The following is a 26590-nucleotide window of genomic DNA, read 5'->3' as shown; positions in this document are numbered from 1 at the left end:
CATTCCGGAAAATTGTAACATCCGGTTACGTAAGATACCCGTGCTACTGTGGGGTCAATCACTTTTCGTCCGGGTGTCAGCAGGGTAAGTGGTGTTGACTTTTAATCTGTGAAATTAAACTACAACCAGTCAAACAAGCGTCTGTGGGACCCCGTTGAATAATGGAGAAAACAATATCGGAAAACTATGCCAAAAAACAGTAAATTCTTGTCAATTCTTTTGATTTTATTATCAATGTCGCTATATAACCTTTTGGGGAAATTAATTTAACGTTAGAAATCAACGACGATTTTTATATTCAATCAATATACAAAATGTAGTTAGGTAGCAACAACGCAGCTTTAGCGCCAATATCAACACAAGAACCCTTCAGAGTACATGCACTCAAGCGTGACTACAGTATTTACATGTTTCATCCACAAGCTGACAAACAACCAAATAGTTGAAATCATTCTGAATATTTATTTGTTGAACCGTAGTGATCAATATTAGACGACGCAAATTGAAGTCCCAAAAATATGCTAATGATATTATTATACAGTACAGGTAAATGATAAAATTCACAATCAAACACACCTAAATCAAATACACAGAAGTACATAGTAACACTACAGACAATACATATCTGTATCAGGCCAAGGAAAAAAAATGTTGTGTTTCCCCTTTCGTCTCTCAAAAAATTAGGGTAGGTAGGTAGGGATTTTTTTTTTTTTTTTTTTAAATAAATAATCAAATGTTCATATTTGAATATTTATATATGCTGTATATATCATTTCAATATCATTATATTTCAGTGTTTGATCATTCTTCTACCTAACTTCATTTTGAAATGCAATGTATTGGGAGATGAAAATGATATTAAAAGTATATCAAACTTTATTTGCAGTGTTTGTTATCTCTTTTCAGATAATCTCAAATAGGAGCATCATATTAATAGTCAGAACAGTAAAACCATGTCATTATAAACGCAGTTTATTGAGAGTTTCCACTCTTCGATTTTTTTCCGTATGGACGATAACATGGAGGCTGTTCATGTTCGAGACATTCTAGACACACGGGCAGAACAGTTTTATATTGTTTCTTTAATTCCTGATCAACCTCCCCATCACAACCACCACAATAGTAGCACAAATCGAGTCGTCCAAGAGATGCACTGTAAAATGGTACTTCGATGGGATTAGCGCAGGTGAGGGTCATTCTAACCAATGCTTTGCCATGAAGACCGTCGCCAACAGACAGCCCTGGTCCAACCTCAAAGGTAGTCGACTGTCCAACCTCCCTCCCCAATATAACACTATCACCTTTTACAATTTTTTCGTGATATCTATAAAATATATCTCCACATAGCGTTGTATGCGGCAGTGATGTCATAATTCGCTTTTCGTCCATGTGTTTACATTTTTTTATCGTCAGTGCCAAAACAGACGACGGCGTGCAAAAAGCCGCCATGTTTTTTGAACATCGAGGTCATCAATACGCTTTAAAACCAGTGCCCGTCATATACAAGCGTTTATAAGACTAGGGTGTGTGTAATAATAAAAAGGAAAACGGGCTAAATTTACGAAAATTTCCGGATTTTCAGTATTTGAAACAAAAAAAAATTAGGGTCGGTGGCCTAAAATTAGGGTCGGTCGGGAAAGGGGAAACACAACATTTTTTTTTCTAGGCCTCACAAGAAAATAAAAGGTAAAAATATCATATCTCGCTTATTATGAATATGCAAATACATAGGATCTGAATTATTCAGAACAATATATATACATAGTGTATATTATGTCCTGGGGAAGTCTAATAGGGCAGAAAGGCCTGAGTCCTGTTTTGGGGTTTTTTGTTCTATACATCAACCTTCGCTAGGATAGATTCCACTTTCTTAAATATATAATTATAACATATATATACTTAGCACACAGACGATGAAGGAAGACAACTTTATGACTCGTGCCCTGACCGGGCCTCGAACTCACGATCTACGGCACCCAATCGCCTAGCCAGAAATACACGCAGCTTATACCGCTGCGCCACATCGGCGTTCTTAAAAAAGAACATTTCAATGGCACAGTGATGGTCGGCCCGATACCCTGACATGATCATTGTGGAAGCCGTCTATAAGATGATATGAATACCTTGATCGCAATGTATTTACATACATGGATACGAATTGTACATATATCATATATATTTCTCTCGGTACAACTACGACAGGAAATTCAAATCTATATCTTCGGATCACCAACACATAGTGTATATGATACATTGTGCTTATAAATATTATTTAGAGATGTTGATAAAATATTGATCAATTGAAAGAAAATAGACAAAAGATATGAAACAAATTACTAATTTGGAATAGATAATTGATAGTCCATATAAACAATTCATACCAACATAGGCATGTTTGAAATAAATTTGTTAAACTTACTCGGTCTATGGCACAAAAGATATCAACATTTTGTAAGAAAATGGTACAAATTAGTAAAGAGTCTTTCTGGTTCAAATCCAAAATAACGAAGTCAGAAAGGAAAGAAAGCTTATAATTAGGTGGGAACAGGAAGAAAAAAATGGGCAGCCTATGTCACAGATCAAGTGGTCAGTCACAGTACATAACATACACGACACATACAATGTGATTGGAAGAAAATAGACAACAGATATGAAACAATTAAATCACTAATTTGGAACAGGTAATTGATAAGCTATATAAACAATTCATATCAACATAGGCTTGTTTGAAATAAATTTCTTAAACTTACTCAGTCTATGGCACGAAAGATATCAACACTTTGTAAGAAAATGGTTCAAATTAGTAAAGCGTGGGAAAGGTGGGAAGAAATAATTGGACAGCGCATTTCACAGATCAAGTGGTCACTCACTGTACACAACACCTATATATAACAAATTAACAATACTTATAGTATACAAATTCGGGACCTATTACTATAACGATGCATACAAAGGAAACAAAAGTAAAATAGCAGGTACGGAATACGCAGGTAAACGACATACAAATGATAAAACACATTATACATTATACAATTCCAGATGCATGCTTTAATTTTGTTGGATTTTTAAGGTTCATGTAAATAGAGTAATATTTTACCGGAGTGAAATCAATATTTTGTTTCAATTAAACTGAAGTAACTTTTCCAATAGTTAATGTGTATCATGGGTCTTGATTTTGAAATTTAATTTGTTAACTACCTGTATATTTGGGTAGTAATGTGTAACAAGCAAAGAAAGCTCATGTGGATCAGACACATAGCGCAAATAACCTGTCATTATTCTTACTAGTGTCTTAAGGTCTCACACAGCTAATTATTTCACTATACGTTATTATACTAATGACTCCATCCCCTCAATCGCTCATTTGAAGTTCAAATGTTTCGGAATTTATATCAAATTAAAGTTTGAAGATTTGCCTACCTGAAAAATGATGTTATTGGATAGGTTTAACAGCATATAAGACCACACCTGTACTTGGAAGAAAGTAACCCTGATATTTACAGTGGACAGGGGAACCCCCAACTTGGGAATTCCTGCCTTTTTACACCTGGATTCCTACATCTTTCTATTTATACCAGGAGTGTATACATATGTATTTTTGATTTTTTAAATCTCAAGACCCAACTGTTTATTCTCGTATATTACCCATTGCAGGTGTTATTTATTCAGGAAATAGCTACAAACCAAAGAAACACATTTCTTCACGGACTTGGTTCGGGTGAAACACCAGCTGATTGGATGAAGTAGTTTTGTGATACCTGAAACAGGTGGTAGTTCGAGCGTTTGATTGACCAGATTTTACTCTATAAAATATAAATATTGATTCTCTTTTTACCCATCTTCGCTAACCAAGGGTTACTTTACGTTAAGCTCCATTTCATGTATGTGATGAAATGGAGCTCAGCATAGAGTAACCCTTGGTTAGCGAAGATGTTTTTTGACCAGATTTTACTCTATAGAATATAAATGTTGATACTTTTTTGACCATGACATGCGTTTGTTTGACAAGATTTTACTCTATAAAATATGAATGTTGATTCTCTTTTGACATTGAAATGCAAATGGCGATTGTAAATTATACGAAAATTTAATGACATTCTGTACTGTAGTAGTTTATAGCTATCACATACTGCTGTATTGTAGTAGTTTATAGCTATCACATACTGCTGTACTGTAGTAGTTTATAGCTATCACATACTGCTGTACTGTAGTAGTTTATAGCTATCACATACTGCTGTACTGTAGTAGTTTATAGCTATCACATACTGCTGTACTGTAGTAGTTTATAGCTATCACATACTGCTGTACTGTGGTAGTTTATAGCCATCATATACTGCTGTACTGTAGTAGTTTATAGCTATCACATACTGCTGTACTGTAGTAGTTTATAGCTATCACATACTGCTGTACTGTAGTAGTTTATTATAGCTATCACATACTGCTGTACTGTAGTAGTTTATAGCTATCACATACTGCTGTACTGTAGTAGTTTATAACTATCACATACTGCTGTACTGTAGTAGTTTATAGCTATCACATACTGCTGTACTGTAGTAGTTTATAGCTATCACATACTGCTGTACTGTAGTAGTTTATATCTATCACATACTGCTGTACTGTAGTAGTTTATATCTATCACATACTGCTGTACTGTAGTAGTTTATAGCTATCACATACTGCTGTACTGTAGTAGTTTTACATTGTGGAACCCAAACACTGCCCACAGGACATCCTTCCTGTCTACACCTACAGCCCATGTCCGGTTTGTGTCTGTGTGTATGATCCTGAGGAACTCACCCCCACCACTGAGGAGTAGGACCCTGTTGTTGTAATAGTCCCCTATGATGAGGTTTCCCACACTATCATACACCACACCACAGGGAATAAATGGTTTACCTCCTGTTTGTGATGTTTTATATGTACTGGGGATATCACCTCTGTATACAAACAATTCCTGAAAGTCAGTATCCATGACAACAACATGCTGGTTTCCATCACCACCATGACTTTTATCCCTGAAATCAATCACTGCGACATTGTGAGTGACAGGACACTCTGTGATCCTGTATGGTGTACACACTAATGGTTTCCCTACAGCCATTGTAGTGAGCACCATCTGACCTTGTGTGGTAAATTTACAGATGTGTTTCGCCATGCCCACAATGACATGGTTACTGGCTGTAACACATATACACATGGGTAACTCATTGGTTTTAAATCTGTGTGTCAGTTGTCCTGATACCAGCTCCAGGATGTTGTTTTCTCTGTCACAGATCCACAGTGTGTGTGTTGTAGGTGACAGACTGATGTTACTGATCACAGCCTTGTGTGTGACCTTCTGTATTACTGTACCCTTCCTGTCCAGGAGAGTTAATGTTTTACTGTAGTAATAACTGGTCCAGGCCTGGTCATCAGTGGTGGGACATATAGATATAATGTTACAAGAAGCCTCCCACTCCTCCACCACCTTGGTCTCTGACAGTAGTTTATACCTTGTCACTGCTTTCTTCCCTTTATCTCCTGACTGTTGTTGTTGTGTAGAGAATTGTCCCCGACCATCTGATGTTGTGACTGACCGGTCAACTGACCGATACTGGTCAGTTGATATTTGACCTTGACCTGAGATGACAACTTTCCCTACAGCAAGTTTTAGATGACCTTGAGGATTTTTGTTTGGAGTGAAGCTGACATTACCCAGGACAGGTTTTACAGGGAAATGTATTTGGGAATCTATTTCACATCTTGTATCGTAAATGTTTAAGTCAGAACCCCGTTGAAGTGCTGTCTTACATTCCTGTATTTGTTGTTTGAGTTGTTCGTCGTACATCTCCAGGTCCTGTCTGTATTTCTGTATGAGCCTGGTATTGTCCTCTTTCATTTTCTGATAAAGAGAGAGTGTTTCGGCTGTAAGCATGTCAAGGTTTTGTTTTAAATTATCTGTTTGTATCCTCAACTGATGTGACAGTTTCTCAAATGTGCTGTCATTGTCTCTGAGGAGTGTATCAGTAGAGGTGATGTATTTCCTGATTTGTACCAGGTCATTTTGTTCTGTTCTGTCGATAAAGTTTTTAATGTCTTGTTTCTTCTGAGGAGTGATTTCAATGAGCTCACACATAATGTGACTTTGATGAACAGAGGAAAGGCATTTTAGACACGTCAGTTCTTGACATTTTTTACAATACAATTCCAGTTGTCTCCCCTTGTGATGAACACAGGTTGTCTGACCTGTTGTACGGATAGGTATTTTGGCTGTTGCCATTTTGATGAAAATTGTAATATCTGTTGTTATAGCAACACTGTAATGTTTTCAAACCAATAAGATTTTTGTTTGATGCCAGAGAAGGAAATCGTGGTAATACTGCCTCGTCCAGTATATGTTTATGTTAAACAATCAGTAACGTAAAAACACAAGAGAATAACTACCTCATGATGTCACAGGGTTACTGTGATGATCCAAGTTGTCAATCCACAGCATCAGAATGTTAATTTACACTGTCCATATTTCTCTACCTTCAGAATTCACAGCCACACTAATTTCCATTGTCCATATTTCTGTACCTCCAGAATTCACAGCCACACTGTTAACTTCAACAGTAACTTCCTTCTTGTGATGTTGATAAATCTGTTACTTCCTGACTAACATTCCAGTTTGAACCAGAATTTAACTCTGTAAATTTGTTATTTTCATTCTGACAATACCAGTTTTTGATCAAAATTTAAATCAACTGCACTAGAAAATCCTTCTGATCAGTCACTAATGTAAACAAACGTCGGATCTCGGGATAAGCACCCCCAGGAATGTGTAGATCTACCTGTTCTGGTGTTATCTGATATACTTCCTGGTTGTGTGAGGTAACCGACAGACATACAATTGTAAAGAAATAAAGGTAGTAGGCCATTGTGGGTCATGTTTATCAACGGTTCACCTGGGATGTATTGTCTGTTAGGTATGTGTATTGGGTAAAAATATGTACATATGTCTTATATTCCTGTCTTGATATACCTGTACTGTAGGAAGATACATATGTGTGTTGGTTAATAAGACATACCTGTACTGTGGGTAGATATACCTGTGTGTTGGGTAATAAGACATACCTGTACTGTGCGTAGATACACCTGTATATTTGGTAATAAGACATACCTGTACTGTGGGTAGATACACCTGTATATTTGGTAATAAGACATACCTGTACTGTAGGAAGATACATCTGTGTGTTGGTTAATAAGACATACCTGTACTGTGTGTAGAAACACCTGTGTATTGGGTAATAAGACATACCTGTACTGTGGGTAGATACACCTGTGTATTGGGTAATAAGACATACCTGTACTGTAGGAAGATACATCTGTGTGTTGGTTAATAAGACATACCTGTACTGTGTGTAGATACACCTGTGTGTTGGGTAATAAGACATACCTGTACTGTGGGTAGATACACCTGTGTATTGGGTAATAAGACATACCTGTACTGTAGGAAGATACATCTGTGTGTTGGTTAATAAGACATACCTATACTGTGGGCAGATACACCTGTGTGTTGGTTAATAAGACATACCTGTACTGTGAGAAGATCCACCTGTGTATTGGGTAATAAGACATACCTGTACTGTGGATAGATATACCTGTGTGTTGGGTAATAAGACATACCTGAACTGTGGGTAGATACACCTGTATATTGGGTAATAAGACATACATGTGCTGTGGGTAGATACACCTGTGTGTTTTGTAATAAGACATACATGTACTGTAGATACACCTGTGTATTGGGTAATAAGACATACCTGTACTATTTGTAGATACACCTGGGTATTGGGTAATAAAACATACCTGTACTGTGGGTAGATACACCGGTGTATTGGGTAATAAAATATACCTGTACTGTGGGTAGATACACCTGTGTGTTTGGTAATAAGACATACCTGTACTGTGGGTAGATACACATGTGTGTTGGGTAATAAGACATACCTGTACTGTGGGTAGATACACCTGTGTGTTGAGTAACAAGACATACCTGTACTGTGGGTAGAAACACCTGTGTATTGGGTTATAAGACATACCTGTACTGTGGGTAGATACACCTGTGTGTTGGGTAATAAGACATTCCTATACCGTGGGTAGATACACCTGTGTATTGGGTAATAAGACATTCCTGTACCGTGGGTAGATATACTTTTGTGTTGAGTAATAAGACATACCTGTACTGTAGGTAGATATACTTTTGTATTGGGTTTTAAGACATTCCTGTACTGTGGGTAGATACACCTGTGTATTGGGTAATAAAACATACCTGTACTGTGGGTAGATACACCTGTGTATTGGATAATAAGACATACCTGTACTGTGGGTAGATACACCTGTGTATTGGGTAATAAGACATACCTGTATTGTAGGTAGATACACCTGTGTATTGGGTAATAAGTCATACATGTACTGTGGGTAGATAAACAAATGGTTGATTTGTAGTCATCTTGGATGTTATTTTGAAATACCACTGGGCATGGAGAGCCACAACATAGATCGTGACAGCTCTTCTCTTCTTTATAAGCAGATCCCACTGATGTATCCCATTGCACTGCCTCAAAATTGGCGTCTTTCAAGTAGAGACGTGATACCTGCTTGACCCTTAACCCTAAAAGGAATAATATAACGGCCAAGACCTGTACTCGTAGAAATGACAGATGCCGGACAAATAAGTCTGAGACGTAATATATCAGTAAAGCCATACTAAAGTAAGTCGGACTTATGTAAGTTGATAGCTTTGTCCAACGACCTTATTTTGATGATAAATCCTTAAACAAAACATACTAACCAACATGAAAAAAAAAAGTTTTCATAAACAACTCCTCAACTAAATGTCAATAAAGACACAACCAAGTTCACTCTTTGCGGCCTGATTTGAACTTCCTTGACCTTTGAACTGTAACGGTTTTTAATTATACAAAGAACAGGTATGAAATTACTTACTTAACCAGGGATTTCCCAGGTACTATATACGTACTTATTACGTGGAATCAATTATATCTGTACTTTCCTAAGATGTTTATCCGTTATATGTACACAATTCGAAAGTGCGATTAGTTAGAGTTTTCCGCGAGATTAAACAACGGTGGCTGAGAGATCAAATGTTGGTGAGGTAAGTGTTTTAATAATTTTAACATATTTAATTCAGAATTTTATTGTCCCCATTAAATCTCTTTTGAAATGAAGGAGTCAAATTCTAACTTGAGAAGTCATTGAATTTCGAACAAAATGTATATAGCATGCTTTATCCTCCATGGACCATATTATATACCAGGTATTTAGATGTATAATTGATATTTGAAGGTGGTGCCTGCATCCACTCCTATGTCGTCTGCCAGAACAGAATAAAGTTCATCACCAGGTCATCTCGATGCGTTTGTTTGTTAAATGTGCGACGAACCCTCAATGGCGGGGATGAAATTGAAATTATTACACAGCACCCCCTCCCTCCCGTAACGAAGTAAGGGTGTGTGTGTTAGAATCAGGTTGTCCGTCCATCCGACACAACCACAATGATTTCCGGCTATTCTTCCTAAACTACGGAAGAATTTTCAACTAAACTTGCAACACACATGTACACACTAAAGGTGTGCGTAATGTATATCGGGTTTCCGATCGGTCAGCCAAGATAGTAGAATTTACCGCCCCGTTTCGAAAAGCTAAATCAACCCCGACCCTTGACTAAAGACTGTGCAATTAATTTCACTTTTTTTTACAAATAATCTCACGGTCGGCGATTTGGGAGCGGGTATGATTTGGCCTCCGGATGACAGTTCTAGCTGCCTATGTTTCGGTTGATATCTTGTGCTGGTTGGTTAGGTAAACATGGTAACCAACTTTTTTGTTAATTCTATTAACGGATAAATTTAATGTCATGCACCCTGATTGGTTTTCTCTCTTCAGAGAAAACTATTTCACTAATATCGACAGAATAGGTGAAATGTTGAACGAATGCAATTACAAGAATAATTAAGACCCACTTATATGATTGGTTCTGTTAATTTTCGTTACAGCCAATTACCTGGTGTCTAGTATAGCTGCAGGTCAAGAAAGATGTACAAAAGGCTTTTTTTTACAAGGATACATAGAAATGAAAGAAAGAGCAACAAAAACAATTGTAAAAAGAAAAAAAGGGGAAATTTTATTATCTTTATTCGACTCCTTCGAGCAACAGGATATACTTTTTCTAATACTCAGAAGACATTAAACAATGATTGTCTTAATCAACTACAAACTTTACCTTCACATGATGATATGTTCATGGATAAAAAATTATTCTAATTATGAAATTTAACGATACCTGCCAAAAATTACGCAACATTTGGGTAATATATATATATACATACATGTATATATAACCTTTACCATGGCTATTTCAAATAAAATAGCTTCGCTTTGTTATTCAGTATTGGGAAGCACGGCGATAGTGTATTTGTAGTAGTGATTTGAAGTGGTGCCAATAAAATTTACCTTTAATAAGCTAATGAAGTCCACCCAAAACACATTGAGGTGTATTTATATATATCGCAATACCAGGAACTATAGCTGAAAATACATCACACCCGAGGTCACCTGCTCGATTCCTTATAAGTAAATATTACAGTTGTTATTAAAATGTTAATACTGGCATTTGCGGTCGTTAATTCATAGCCTGGTGTACTGCGCCATGTTCGTTGTTTAAATTGATATCGATTTGATAATAGTAAATACTAGCGGAAAAAAGAAACACAAAATTGTTTATGTACAATTTTCCTGGTTTTATATTGGATTCTTTTTCTCAAATCAATACGCAACGTCAATTGTCGTATTGTGACGTCACATTTTTCGCGTATTTCCCAGTTTTTTGTTTTTTTTTCAAAGTGACATGAACAAAAATCTCAACCAATCAGAAGGCCGCATTCCGCATTTTATAATTATAAAAAATATGAACGAAAACTTTCTCAATTATTAATACAATACGAATCGCGAATAGAATACTTCGGTGTCAACAGAGTCTCTCGATCGACCTACGGTACACCTATTGTTTTACGGTACCAAGCTGGGTCCGTGAAACACAGTATAACCCGACGTCGTGTAATCGGATTTACACACACATCATAGATGTCGAAATATAACTTAACAACAAAGCATTATTTCATTATCTATCGATCAAAGAATAATCCAGCACTGATTTACTGGGGTTCTTTCTACACTTAACATTTAGGACTTCACCTTCGCTACACTATTCAATGTTAAACATGCATTAACTATATATAAAGTATACCTGCAGAAACTACTCGTAAATTCTGAGAAACAGCGCCAACGAGCTACAAAATGGAAATTCAAAATGACTGTCTGTTAGCCATCTTGATTTTTGAACAGTTCCTAAATTAAATGTGCATAACTAGAGACCACGGGCAACCTAAATGTGAAGTTTAAAAACACAAACGGCAATGAATTAGGCAAGAAATACGAGTCACGGCTCTAATATTAAACAAATGACCCGACTTCGTCATAATTGGCAATTTTAAATCTATTTTTAAATCAGACCATTCACGTACATATTTTTCTTTGATGATCTGTCTGTATTGAAAGGAGATAAATAATGAAGGCAAATCATATATCTCGCTCCCGTCTGTTTGTTTTTACTTCTTGTGCTGGTGTCCAGATGCCTATCCTTATACGAATATGGTGTAAATAAATATTGAGCATGTTTTGTTTCCTTTTCTTTGTATTTAAAAAAAAATCCTACTTTTCTTCGACTGTTTTCCTTTATTTTTCTATTGTTTCTAATTCTAGATTTCCACGGCTCCAGTAAAACCTGATTTTATTTAAAAAAAACACGTCTCGGCTTCATGGATTTTATGGACGACGTAAGTGGTCATCGCCTGCTTTTATCTTGAAATATTCATATCGAAGTTCAATGACTTTTAATTGGACATTTGTATCGTGATAGATGTTCTCGGTTTTAGTCAATTACGGATCTCATTGAATTATTTCATAATTAGAGAGAAAGGATAAGGCCTGAAGCAACATTCATAATATCTTACAATGAATATCTATCTACAAATCGTTATCGTAGTTTTTATTAGTTATCCGAAAATATTCAAAATGAGGTACCCGATAATATAGTTTTACATTTCCGTTTTTCAACATTATGATATACATGTATGTTTTTAAAGCTGTGATTCTATGTAGTATGAGCTGAACAGGGTAAAGGTGATGGTAACTACACCTAATGCTGACCAACTCTCTGAATTTCATACGTCACTGAGGATATATAGAGAATGTAGAATAGGTCAGCCATACATAGGAATGGTGTATTCTATTTTGTAATATTTTTTTTAATGATTTGCAGTAATTATTTTACATATAATATCAACCGTGGAAATATTTCATAAAAGTGTATGCTTGAATGAAAATCGTATGTAACTAATTACAGAATGGATTTATGCTAGCACAATCATTTTACATACTTTTATTTATGATTTTATACTCACCATAGATATCAGAAACAAGCGGGATCTCCGCGGATACATGGTTCACAGAAACTAATGATCAATGTAAGTGTCTTCGTCTTCAAGTTGATTTCAAATACCTTTTAGATATTCATATTTCATATTTGACAAAATATGAATTCGTCTTCATTTCATTGCTAATGCAATTCGGTTACAGATCCTAAAACTCAAATAGCGATAGATTCTCAGGTTTTTGATACACAGGTACCTTATTGTTTTATTTGAATTATTTAGGACCAAAATTTAACAGATTAGAATGACGTTCAAAGAGAGCAACATCAAACTAAAATGTTGAAAAGTAGAATTCTAAAAATAAGTTACATCATGTGAACTGCTTGCGTAAGACATGACAGTTTATGGAGCGGTTATACATTTACTTCTGAAAAGTTTTAAACAAAGATGTCAGTGTCAAGTTCGGGATTTAGCAGCATTGCTCCAAAATGAATATTTTTCATCCGCAAAGTCCGTCTTCATTATGAATTATAATATGGATTTTTTTTTAAAAACTGTCCATCCAAGTGATGCACACTAGCCTTTATCAGTAAATGTATTCAAACAATAAGACATTTCTACCAAATATTAGAGGAGGTGTCTTTTTAGCTCGTCTCTTCGAAGAAGAGTGAGAGCTTATGTCGTCACTCCGGCGTCGGCGTCGGTTTCGGTGTCGGCGTCGGCGTTGGTTTTCCAAATGTTAACTTTTTGGTGCAAGTGTTGAAAGGCATAGTAATTTATGGTAATATGGTCCCTGTGGGGATCAAACTATCCCCTGCCGGAGTTAAACTAAAAGATTTTTTGGAAAAAAGAACAGATTTTTGAAAATTTTTGGACTTAAGTTAAGTTTTTGGTGCGAGTGTTGAAAGGTATTAATACATCACTTTATAATTGTACTAGGGTGCTGATAATTGGCAATAAAGTCCCTCTGGGGTTAGACTATCCCCTGCCAGAGTTAAACTTAAAGATTTTTTTGGGAAAAACCAGAACTTTTCAAATTTTTGGACTTAGAATATTTGTGCGTTAAGTTTTTGGTGCGAGTGTTGAAAAGTATTAATACATCACTTTATAATTGTACTAGGGTGCTGATAATTGGCAATAGAGTCCCTCTGGGGTTAGACTATCCCCTGCCAGAGTTAAACTAAAAGATTTTTTTTTTAAAAACCAGAATTTTCAAATTTTTGGACTTGGAGTAGTATAAAAGTGAGGGTTCTGGCGCAGTACCTCCCCTATATAATCCTTACCACCTCCCTGGCACCCCCCTAGTGGCACCCCCCTTGACAGGGGGGTACCGATGACGTCACAAATGGAGGGTTATACAGTGAATAAAATCAGGGGGGTACCGATGATGTAAAGGAGGGTCACGCCCCCTCTCCCCATCATGGGGGGGGGGCGTCATTGATGACGTGTTGGGGTTTTCCCTTTTTGTACACCCTTTTCCACTAAGCAGGGTCCTGAAATGAGACCTTTCTAGGATAGTTCACTCTCCTGATATTCTCCAGTGTCCGTACGCGTAGCTAGTGATCCCATCGTCTAGCAGATACCGTTTGTCGTCAAATGGCGATAGACCCCGTTTGAAGAGAAAAATGGTGTACATATACACAGATCATCCTAGTACCATCAAAACGGGTGATAGATGGCTCTCGTGTAGTTGTAAATATTCATTTGTCCATGATAGAGTAGGTATTCTTTGTAAGGATGGATGTGGGATGGCTCTCCGACCTACATTCATTCAATCGCGACGGGGAAAATAAAATGTTGTACATATGAGGTGTCTTGTTATCTTATATAATGTTGTAGAAGTCTGACCGCGATACAATCGGTCGAAATAGATTGGAAAACCCTAACACGTCATCAATGATCCCCCCCCCCCCCCCCCCCCCCCCATGATGGGGAGAGGGGGCGTGACCCTCCGTTACATCATCGGTACCCCCCTGATGGTCATTTTATTCACTGTATAACCCTCCATTTGTGACGTCATCGGTACCCCCCTGTCAAGGGGGGTGCCACTAGGGGGGTGCCAGGGAGGTGGTAAGGATTATATAGGGGAGGTACTGCGCCAGAACCCTCACTTTTATACTACTACTTGGAATATTTCTGCGTTAAGTTTTTGGTATTAATACATCACTTTATAATTGTACTAGGGTGCTGATAGTTGGTAATAAACTCCCTCTTGGGTTAAACTATCCCCTGCCGGAGTTAAACTAAAAGATTTTTTGGGGAAATAACCAGAATTTTTCAAATTTTTGGACTTAGAAAATTTGTGCGTTAATTTTTGGTGCGAGTGTTGAAAGGTTTTAATACATCACTATATAATTTTACAAGGGTGCTTATATTTGGCAATAGAGTCCCTATGGAGTAAGACAATCCCTTCCTGGAGTAAAAATTGGATTTTTTCTTTTTAAATCTGTGTTTTTTTGTTTTTGTTTTTAAATCTTTGGACTTTGTGTTAACTTTATATTGTGAGTGTTGAAAGGCATAGTTATACATGGTATTAGGTTCCCTGTGGGGGTTGAACTATCCCTTTCCTGAGTTAAACTGAAATATTTTTTTGAGGAAAAAACTTTTTTTTTTTTAAATTTTCGTGCAAATGTTGAAAGCTTTTTAACACATTACTTTATGATTGTACTAGGGTGCTGATATTTGGTAAAAGAGTCCCTATGAAGTTACACTATCCTTTCTTGGGGTGAAACTGAATATAAAACAATATGAAAACGTCACAATAGACAATTTATACCGGTCACATTTTTCAAGGGAGACAACTCTCATTAGGATATGTTGTCAAAAATTGAAGAAATATGTCCAAAAGCAATTACATTTGTGTTTAATATCTTCATTTAATCTACAACAGCATAGCTTGTCTCCCAAATGCATGAATTCACAAAACATAATCTGATCAAGTAAACAATATAAATATTATTAATGCAATTTGCGAAACCATTCCAATTAATATATTTTAATTATTTATTGACAAACATTTGCGAGACGAGCTATGCTGTTCTCCAACAGCTCTTGTTTTCATAACGGTTCATTCCAATGACAAACTTAATGAAATAACAAATACTTTAACTGTAATTCGTTCCTTACTACTGATGTCAGTTTCCAGGTATGCTTTAACGACTCTATCTGGCTGTATCATTGCTTTAAAGCTTTTATTACATAAGAAAGGATTTATCTACATGTCATAAAAAAACATTTGCGTATTATCGATTTCCGCTGATAAACATTTATTTCTATAAGAATAATTCAACTATTAGATAGTGCATGCTGTTTTGACGACACTGATAAAGGTGTCATTTCACTGCTAAACGCTTTGTAAACAAACAGAAGGAATTCTTACTTTGCACAAATCATTATTGTATTCCAACACACTACTTAGTTTATTGATGCAGGTAATACTACTTCTACTGTTCGTTACTTACTCTCTTGCTCTTATTCCAGTAGGTTTTTTACGGGTCAATGTGACTATAATTGTCAGGTATACGTGATTGGGTACAAAACGTATTAATGTGAGTAAAGTGTAGATCGCCATTACACACTACCTTAATGGGGTGATTACAATTAGCAGGATACGGATATGGAAAACGTATAAGTATACACGTTTGCTAGGGAGGGTGCATTATTCCAATATTAAAACTAAAAATTTTAAACAAGGGAAATGAGTTCTTCAACATGTACCAACTATTCGAAATTGTTATGTGTGATTAGAGAAATGATAAAATGTCTCGCCGTAGAGATGTATTGGTCTCACAGTGAAATCTATACACCTGGAGCTATCCGTCGACACACACTCATCAACACTAAGACAGCGAACGTTCCACGTGCTGAGCCAGGAACGCTCATTCTATGGGTACTCGTTAGTGACAGTCTGAGACCATATTTAAGTAATGAATGTTTCAGCAATTGTTGTTACAGTCCTATAACACACATTGCTATTGCAGTGGCGTAGGAAGTCGTCAAAAAGTGTGTGTGTGGGGGGGGGGGGGGGGGGGCAATTTTTTTTTTTAACCTTAAATTTTACGCACTAAACAAATCGTATGCCATCTCCGCAAAATTAGCCAATAATTATTATTTCAACATCCCATGATAATTTATGTAGTACAAAATAAGTTATTTACGCAAATCAGGATATATTATTTATAGTAAAAAATAAATCACCAGGCCGGGATCCATGATTTTCGAAAGGTCGGCGGGAGGAGGTCCAGTAATTTAGTAATAATGCGAGCGCCGAAGGCACGAGGTGATTTTTTTTTGCTTTTTTTGTTTTTTTGGGGTTTTTTTTGTGCGAGGTGTCGGAGGGGCCGCCCTGGTAGGGGGGGGCTAAGCCCCCCGCGGAAAATGAATATAGCACATTTGCAAGAATTCTGGATCAGGCGTGGATTCAGGATTTTTCGAAAGGGGGGTCAAGTAATTAAGTGATAATACGAGCGCCGTAGGCGCGAGGCAGTTTTTTCCGAGGGGTCTGGGGCCGCCCAGCGGGTCCCAGCGTGGCGAAGCCCCCCTTTGGAAAAATGAATATAGCAAATTTGCAATCTGCAATTGAAAGGGGGGCAGTAATTTAGTGATAATGCGAGCGCCGTAGGCGCGACCCGATTTTTATTTTATTTTAAGGCTATAAAAAAAATTTCCTCCTCCGAAAAAAGGTAAAATTTACCTAGAATAAGTATTCACTTTAAAAACTTATTATTTTTCCTTAATAATTGACAGGTTTTTAACTTTTCGAATCTGATAGAATGTGTATCTAAAGCGAACCCTATATGCTGCTAATTTGTCGACAACAGATGCCAGTGCCGTTTCATGTTATACGGTGTTCCTCGTTCGTATCTGTCGGTAATTAGTATCACTCTATTCACGTTAAAACCGCGCATTCTTATTCATGTTGTGTTTCTGTCTTGTTCTCATTATGAACTCAACCTGTCTTGTTCTCATTATGAACTCAACCAACTTCACAAATTATCATCAACTTATCGAATCTATGTGATGAAGTTAAGCAAAATTTCGTATTAAGATATAAATATTGACTTACCAGGCCAGTGCAGGCGACCGACACACAGGTCTGAGGATTGATATACTAGTATAAAAGTCGTAATGTTCCGGATGTACAAGATAAAGTTTTATCGTTGCCTTCAAGAAAACATTTTCGGTTCGAAAAATTTAAATTTACGGATATTTTTCGAAATGAATATAAAAATTCATGTTTTTTCCCCTTTTTTTTAGATTTTGGATGTCAAAAGTGGGGGGGGGGGGGGGGGGGGGGGGGGGGGGGGGCAAAAAGATATGTTTGCCTCCCGCTTCCTACGCCACTGTATTGGTGACAAACATGATAAAGCCTAGTAATACATTTTTGTCAGCAATAACAATGTGTGTTGTAGGAATGTAACAACATTTGCTAAAAAGTTCATTACTTATATTTACATTTTGATAGAATAATTGTGCTTTATTTAGTCATTTCGAACAGATTTTGAACAGCAGATCCAGTGTACACAACAATGAAGTTGATGACGTCACAATACCAAATGCCGTTACAGTATTAATACAAAATTTGCCTTCACTAAACATTGCAATGAAAGGGATATTTTTTAGAATGTGCCTGTGTTTATTTTCTGTCGGATATAGTCGGTAAATATCCTCCCTATTTCTGTATGTGTTTATTCACGGGAAGATCCGGATTTAAATCAATGTCATCTTAGCTATTGATTCAAAGCCATAATACATGTTATCAGAGGCGGTGTGCAAAGCTTTGATATCACGTAGTCCACCATGGCATCAGAATAACGTCATGTGATGCGGTATTGCAAGCTGTAGTTTATAGTGTGATATTCTACAATTTGGTTTACTAATGATATTTAGGCGAAGATAACACAAAATTTGAATATCAAAAATAACCGTCCTTATCGAGGAATTTTTATTTGATGCAATGGCTATCGACCAAAAAACAGTAAAGCTCTCCGCTGTGCTAGACAGGCACAGAAAGTAACAATTTGACCTATTGAGTTTCTTCTTTGACGAAACAGAGTGCTAATAACTCGAAAACCTTTCAGTTAGATTCTCCAGATGACGACAATGTCGAACTGGAGGACGTTCGATTTGTAATGGCCGACCGATTGGTCGAAAAAAAGAAAAAGAGCAAACGTGTAAAAAAAATAAAAAACAAAAAAGATGTCGGAAAAGAAAATGAAAAATTGCAAAACAAGCTATTGAAGTATTATATGCAAAAAAAAAGAGAAAGAAAGGCGGATTTAGCAGCAGCAGTACCCCTGACTCAAGTACATCTTCTGATGATTAAAAACTTGCTTTTACATATAAAAGTTCGATGAGTACTTTTGCGAGTTTTCCCTTTCAACAAAACTTAAAATGCTGAAAAAAACTACAACAACAACAACAACATATGATGTATATAATTTCTTTCGGTAGAATGCAATGAATTAAAATGAAATTGATTTCTCCTATTATGGAGAGGGCCACTTGGTAGCGTATCCGTGTCGGGTAGCGGAAAGTGCCGAAAGTTCCCGAGTAAGAAATTAGGTGTTCAGTGAGACCACGTTGAATGCTTCACACCTGTTATTGTTACGTAAAAGGCGAAAAGGAGGAATCTTGTTTTATGGGTTTAATTTTTTCTTAGACATTGGTGATTAAATTCAGAGAGTGGTGTATGTTGATGTATAAAAGTATTTATTATGTTTGTGGTTAATAAACGAACTAGCACACGGCATGGTCGAGCCCTTGCAATTTATTTCAGTGTTGTGTTATTTCTTGATATTGGATTATGCGTACACTGTAGGTGTTTGGACCGATACAGAGTTATAGGAGAACAGTTGTTCTTTTATCCTTGGCGTAGCAACGTTACAGTCCTGTTGACAATGTCTAAAATGTAAAATATCATGTTAAAGAACTTCAAGTATTAACTATACACCATTCTTAGATGAATTGCACCTATAGCAAGGATTTTTTCGTTATTGTAAATTATCAAGATTCACATACATATGTCATTTTCACCGAAAAAGACGCTTTCCAATATTTTTAAATACCGATATTAAAGTAATTGTAAACCAACTTTGTAACGAAAATGGACATACCTTAATGGGACAATTTAGTCAAGCATGCCTTTTATAATTCAGACAGAATCGATAACACTTATACCCAGACAAAATAATCTGCGGTCAACAGTCATCTGCTACTTAGCCGATGTCCAGTATGGTCAGTTTAAGTTTGGGGAAAGCCCACGTCGAATATAGCGATACTTCAAATATAGTGCAACAGGTTGCGCCCTCTGGCGGGAACAGAGTTGCTTGTAAACACATCCACGCGATCGAAGCACTGATTGACGACACGGTAGATCTAATTAGTCCCCTGCCGTTTGAAAAACGGGAGGACTTTAGGTTTACCCTCCCTCCGTCCGTCCGTCCGTCCGTCCGTCCGCACTGGTGGAGACATACTTGTGAGGAGATTCACCCGTACATACACCCGTGAGGAAAACCCATGACTTCACCTAGTTGTGAGGAAAACTCGACTTGTGCGTTGCACCTCATATAAAAACTGCTTAAAACGGTTCGGCGGACAAATTCTGGATAAAATCACACATGTTTAAAAACTGCACCCCACAGAAAACGGACCACGGACAGCCAATCATATTTTCGGACAAGACCATGAATCGACTCTGATTTGTTTACATTTTGAACGTGTTTTCGGAATGTGATGTTTTTTTCGTGTGCCCTCGGGAGCTTTCATTATGGAACACAATAAAGGGGAATAACTCTAAACATGCACGTGACATTGATTGGCGGCAAATTAAACAGCTGACTGATCATGATCATAAAACCCAGGGACGTAATATAAGGCCTGTAGCATGCTGGGGTAAAGGACTACCAAGTTTGTTCAAATGAATGACCTTGACCTTCATTCAACATCACATCGGTCAAATAGGCTGAAATCTTTAAACAACTTCTTCTCAATACCCAAGAGGCACAGGGACGTAATATTAGGCCTGTAGCATGCTGGGGTGAAGGGCTATCAAGTTTGTTCAAATGAATGACCTTGACATTCATTCAAGGTATCTGTTGAAATGACCTCAATTTCAAATTTGCTGTAGAGCAAGGTGAGCGATACAGGCCTATTGGGCCTGTTGTTTCTTTTTCATCTTTAGCTCGTCTCTTCGAAGAAGAGTGAGAGCTTGTGTCGTAACTCCGGCGTCGGCGTTGGTTTTTCCAATGTTGAATTTTTGCTCCAAGTGTTGATAAGCATAGTAATTTATGGTAACATGGTCCCTGTGGGGGTCAAACTATCCCCTGCCAGAGTTAAACTAAAAGAATTTTCGGGGAAAAAACGACAGATTTTTGAAAAATTTTGGACTTAGAAAATTTTCCGTAAAGTTTTTGGTGCAAGTGTTGAAAGGTATTAATACGTCACTTTATAATTGTACTAGGGTGCTGATAGCTGGAAATATAGTCCCTCTTGGGGTAAACTATCCCCTGCCAGAGTTAAACTGAAAGATTTTTTTTGGGAAATAACCAGAATTTTCAAATTTGAGGACTTAGAATATTTTTGCGTTAAGTTTTTGGTGCAAGTGTTGAAAGGTATGAATACATCACTTTATAATTGTACTAGGGTGCTGATAATTGGTACTAGAGTCCCTCTCGGGTAAACCTATCCCCTGCAGAAGTTAAACTAAAAGATTGTTTTGGAGAAAAAACTGAATTGTAAGAAAAAAAATGGTTTCAGTAGTAGTTGTTCCAGGCTTGAGTCGACCTGATGGTGGATGATATTGTGGAACGTAATCACTCTAAGCATTCCAATAAAATTTCTTAAAATGTAGTTTGATGTTAGAAATTGACAATTTTTAGATACAATCGATATATTAAGTCTCCGCAAGGCAGCTTTAACGCCAATGTTAACATCAGAATCCTACAGAGAACCCGCACTAAAGCGTGACTATTTACATCTGTTCTCATTGTCGACCAACTGACAAACACCCAACTAGGTGAAGTCATGGGTTTTCATCGTCGACCAGCTTACAAACGACCAACAAGGTGAAGTCATGGGTTCTCATCGTCGACCAGCTGACAAACAACCGACTAGGTGAAGTCACGGGTTCTCATCGTCGACCAGCTTACAAACAACCAACTAGGTGAAGTCATGGGTTTTTATCGTCGACCAGCTTACAAACGACCAACTAGGTGAAGTCATGGGTTCTCATCGTCGACCAGCTGACAAACAACCGACTAGGTGAAGTCACGGGTTCTCATCGTCGACCAGCTGACAAACAACCAACTAGGTGAAATCACGGGTTCTCATCGTCGACCAGCCGACAAATGACCAACTAGGTGAAGTCATGGGTTCTCATCGTCGACCAGCTGACAAACAACTAACTAGGTGAAGTCATGGGTTCTCATCGTCGACCAGCCGACAAACGAGCAACTAGGTGAGGTCAAGGGTTCCCATCGTCGACTAGCTGACAAACAACAAACTAGGTGAGGTCAAGGGTTCCCATTGTCGACCAGCTGACAAACAACCAACTAGGTGAAGTCACGAGTTCTCATCGTCGACCAGCTGACAAACAACCAACTAGATGAATACATAGGTTCTCTTCGTCGACCAGCTGACAAACGACCAACTAGGAGAAGTCATGGGTTCTCATCGTTGACCAGCCGACAAACGACAAACTAGGTGCGGTCAAGGGTTCCCATCGTCGACCAGCTGACAAACAACCAACTAGGTGAAGTCATGGGTTCTCATCGTCGACCAGCTGACAAACAACCAACTAGATGAATACATAGGTTCTCTTCGTCGACCAGCTGACAAACGACCAACTAGGTGAAGTCACTTGTTCTAATCGTCGACCAGCCGACAAACGACCACCTAGATAAATACACAGGTTCTCATCGTCGACCAGCTGACACACGACCAACAAGGTGAAGTCATGGGTTCTCATTGTCGACCAGCTGACAAACGACCAACTAGGTGAAGTCAAGTGTTCCCATCGTCGACCAGCTGACAAACGACCAACTAGGTGAAGTCACAGGTTCTCATCGTCGACCAGCTGACAAACAACCAACTAGGTGAAGTCACGGGTTCTCATCGTTGACCAGCTGACAAAAACCCAACTAGGTGAGGTCATGGGCTCTCATCATCGACCAGCTTACAAACGACTAACTAGGTGAAGTCACGGGTTCTCATTGTCGACCAGCTGACAAACGACCAACTATATTAATACACACGTTCTCTTCGTCGACCAGCTGACGAACGACCAACTAGGTGAAGTCACTTGTTCTAATCGTCGACCAGCCGACAAACGACCACCTAGATAAATACACAGGTTCTCATCGTCGACCAGCTGACACACGACCAACAAGGTGAAGTCATGGGTTCTCATTGTCGACCAGCTGACAAACGACCAACTAGGTGAAGTCAAGTGTTTCCATCGTCGACCAGCTGACAAACGACCAACTAGGTGAAGTCAAGTGTTTCCATCGTCGACCAGCTGACAAACGACCAACTAGATTAATACACACGTTCTCTTCGTCGACCAGCGGACGAACGACCAACTAGGTGAAGTCACAGGTTCTCATCGTCGACCAGCTGACAAACAACCAACTAGGTGAAGTCACGGGTTCTCATCTTTGACCAGCTGACAAAAACCCAACTAGGTGAAGTCACGGGTTCTCATTGTCGACCAGCTGACAAACGACCAACTAGGTGAAGTCACAGGTTCTCATCGTCGACCAGCTGACAAACAACCAACTAGGTGAAGTCACGGGTTCTCATTGTCGACCAGCTGACAAACGACCAACTAGATTAATACACACGTTCTCTTCGTCGACCAGCTGACGAACGACCAACTAGGTGAAGTCACTTGTTCTAATCGTCGACCAGCTGACAAACAACCAACTAGGTGAAGTCACGGGTTCTCATTGTCGACCAGCCGACAAACGACCACCTAGATAAATACACAGGTTCTCATCGTCGACCAGCTGACACACGACCAACAAGGTGAAGTCATGGGTTCTCATTGTCGACCAGCTGACAAACGACCAACTAGGTGAAGTCAAGTGTTCCCATCGTCGACCAGCTGACAAACGACCAACTAGATTAATACACACGTTCTCTTCGTCGACCAGCTGACGAACGACCAACTAGGTGAAGTCACAGGTTCTCATCGTCGACCAGCTGACAAACAACCAACTAGGTGAAGTCACGGGTTCTCATCGTTGACCAGCTGACAAAAACCCAACTAGGTGAGGTCATGGGCTCTCATCATCGACCAGCTTACAAACGACTAACTAGGTGAAGTCACGGGTTCTCATTGTCGACCAGCTTACAAACGACTAACTAGGTGAAGTCACGGGTTCTCATTGTCGACCAGCTTACAAACGACCAACTAGGTGAAGTCGAGTGTTCCCATCGTCGACCAGCTTACAAACGACCAACTAGATTAATACACACGTTCTCTTCGTCGACCAGCTGACAAACAACCAACTAGATTAATACACACGTTCTCATCGTTGACCAGCCGACAAACGACAAACTAGGTGCGGTCAAGGGTTCCCATCGTCGACCAGCTGACAAACAACCAACTAGGTGAAGTCATGGGTTCTCATCGTCGACGAGCTGACAAACAACCAACTAGATGAATACATAGGTTCTCTTCGTCGACCAGCTGACAAACGACCAACTAGGTGAAGTCACTTGTTCTAATCGTCGACCAGCCGACAAACGACCACCTAGATAAATACACAGGTTCTCATCGTCGACCAGCTGACACACGACCAACTAGGTGAAGTCAAGTGTTCCCATCGTCGACCAGCTGACAAACGACCAACTAGGTGAAGTCACGGGTTCTCATCATCGACCACCTGACAAACGACCAACTAGGTGAAGTCATGGGTTCCCATCGTCGACCAGCTGACAAACGACCAACTAGATTAATACACACGTTCTCTTCGTCGACCAGCTGACGAACGACCAACTAGGTGAAGTCACAGGTTCTCATCGTCGACCAGCTGACAAACAACCAACTAGGTGAAGTCACGGGTTCTCATCGTTGACCAGCTGACAAAAACCCAACTAGGTGAGGTCATGGGCTCTCATCATCGACCAGCTTACAAACGACTTACTAGGTGAAGTCACGGGTTCTCATTGTCGACCAGCTGACAAACGACCAACTAGGTGAAGTCAAGTGTTCCCATCGTCGACCAGCTGACAAACGACCAACTAGATTAATACACACGTTCTCTTCGTCGACCAGCTGACGAAAGACCAACTAGGTGAAGTCACAGGTTCTCATCGTCGACCAGCTGACAAACAACCAACTAGGTGAAGTCACGGGTTCTCATCGTTGACCAGCTGACAAAAACCCAACTAGGTGAGGTCATGAGCTCTCATCATCGACCAGCTTACAAACGACTAACTAGGTGAAGTCACGGGTTCTCATCGTCGACCAGCTGACAAACGACCAACTAGGTGAAGTCCCAAGTTTCTTATCGTCGACCAGCCGACAAACGACAAACTAAGTGAGGTCAAGTGTTCCCATCGTCGACCAGCTGACAAACAACCAACTAGATTAATACACAGGTTCTCTTCGTCGACCAGCTGACGAACGACCAACTAGGTGAAGTCACAGGTTCTCATCGTCGACAAGCTGACAAACGACCAACTAGGTGAAGTCCCAAGTTTCTTATCGTCGACCAGCCGACAAACGACAAACTAGGTGAGGTCAAGTGTTCCCATCGTCGACCAGCTGACAAACGACCAACTAGATGAATACACAGGTTCTCTTCGTCGATCAGCTGACAAACGACCAACTAGGTGAAGTCATGGGTTCTCATCGTCGACAAGCTGACAAACGACCAACTAGATGAAGTCAAGAGTTCTCATCGTCGACCAGCTGATTAAAAAACTAACTTGGTGAGGTCATGAGTTCTTATCGTCGACCAGCTGACAAACAACCAACTAGTGAAGTCAAGAGTTCTCATCGTCGACCAGCTGACAAAAAACCAACTAGGTGAGGTCATGGGTTCTTATCGTCGACCAGCTGACAAACAACCAACTAGGTGAAGTCACGGGTTCTCATCGTCGACCAGCTGACAAAACACCAACTGGATGAAGTCACGGGTTCTCATTGTCGACCAGCTGACAAACAACCAACTAGGTGGAGTCATGGGTTTTCATCGTCGACCAACTGACAAACGACGAACTAGGTGAAGTCATGGGTTCTCATCGTCGACCAACTGACAAACAACCAACTACGTGAAGTCATAGGTTCTCATCGTCGACCAGCTGACAAAAAACCAACTAGGTAAGGTCATGGGCTCTCATCATCGACCAGCTTACAAACGACTAACTAGGTGAAGTCACGGGTTCTCATCGTCGACCAGCTTACAAATGACCAACTAGGTGAAGTCATTCTGATATTTATTTTTCAAACGACAGTGATCAATATGAGGCAAAAATGAACCAAATTAAGTCCCTAAAATATACAAATAATACTTATTACTATACGGTAAATAGAACAGGTACACGCCTATATCAATTCCACACTTACAAAGTACTCAGTAACACTACATATCTTGTTTAACAAGAAACAAAAAAGGCAAAAATACTACGGGTATATAGCTTTTGTATAGATATGCTCTACATTACTTAAATACATACATATAGGTTAAACATGAATGACAGACCAATTATATGTATAACCGGGTATTTAAGAGGTTGATCTGACAGCGACATAGACAACATATATGAAACAGTTAAATTACTCATTTGGAATAAATTATCTTGATAAACAATTTACATCAACATAGACATGTTAGAAATATAATTTTAAAAAATTGCCCTTTGTATGGCATAAAGGACATTAACTCTTTGTAAGATATTGTACAAATCAGTATATTGTCTTTCTGGTACAAATCCAAACTAAAGGAGTAAGAAATGGAAGAAAAAGTTGGACAGCGCATGTCACAGGTCATGGTGGTCAGTCATTGTCCAGCTATCACATACTGTTGTACTCTAGTAGTTTATAGCTATCACATACTGTTGTACTGTAGTAGTTTATAGCTATCACATACTACTGTACTGTAGTAGTTTAT

The 26590-nt window shown here is 38.7% G+C and overlaps 2 long non-coding RNA genes across 2 annotated transcripts; one reads left to right on the top strand and one right to left on the bottom strand.

Annotated features, from left to right (window-relative positions):
* Nucleotides 1-447: 447 nt before the first annotated feature.
* LOC117315451 lies at nucleotides 448-1996 on the bottom strand. Its single transcript, XR_004529704.1, has 2 exons — nucleotides 1949-1996; nucleotides 448-1845 (listed from the first exon to the last, which is right to left on the bottom strand). It is a non-coding gene; the product is annotated as an uncharacterized LOC117315451 (long non-coding RNA).
* Nucleotides 1997-2201: 205 nt separating this feature from the next.
* LOC117315450 lies at nucleotides 2202-26590 on the top strand. The gene is made up of 3 exons (XR_004529703.1): nucleotides 2202-4210; nucleotides 17785-17788; nucleotides 26518-26590. It is a non-coding gene; the product is annotated as an uncharacterized LOC117315450 (long non-coding RNA).

The sequence above is a fragment of the Pecten maximus genome, chromosome 17 (assembly GCF_902652985.1).
Source record: "Pecten maximus chromosome 17, xPecMax1.1, whole genome shotgun sequence".
NCBI lineage: Eukaryota > Metazoa > Mollusca > Bivalvia > Pectinida > Pectinidae > Pecten > Pecten maximus.
Note: the sequence above shows the minus strand (reverse complement) of the source record. Positions and strands in the feature narration are given on the sequence as shown.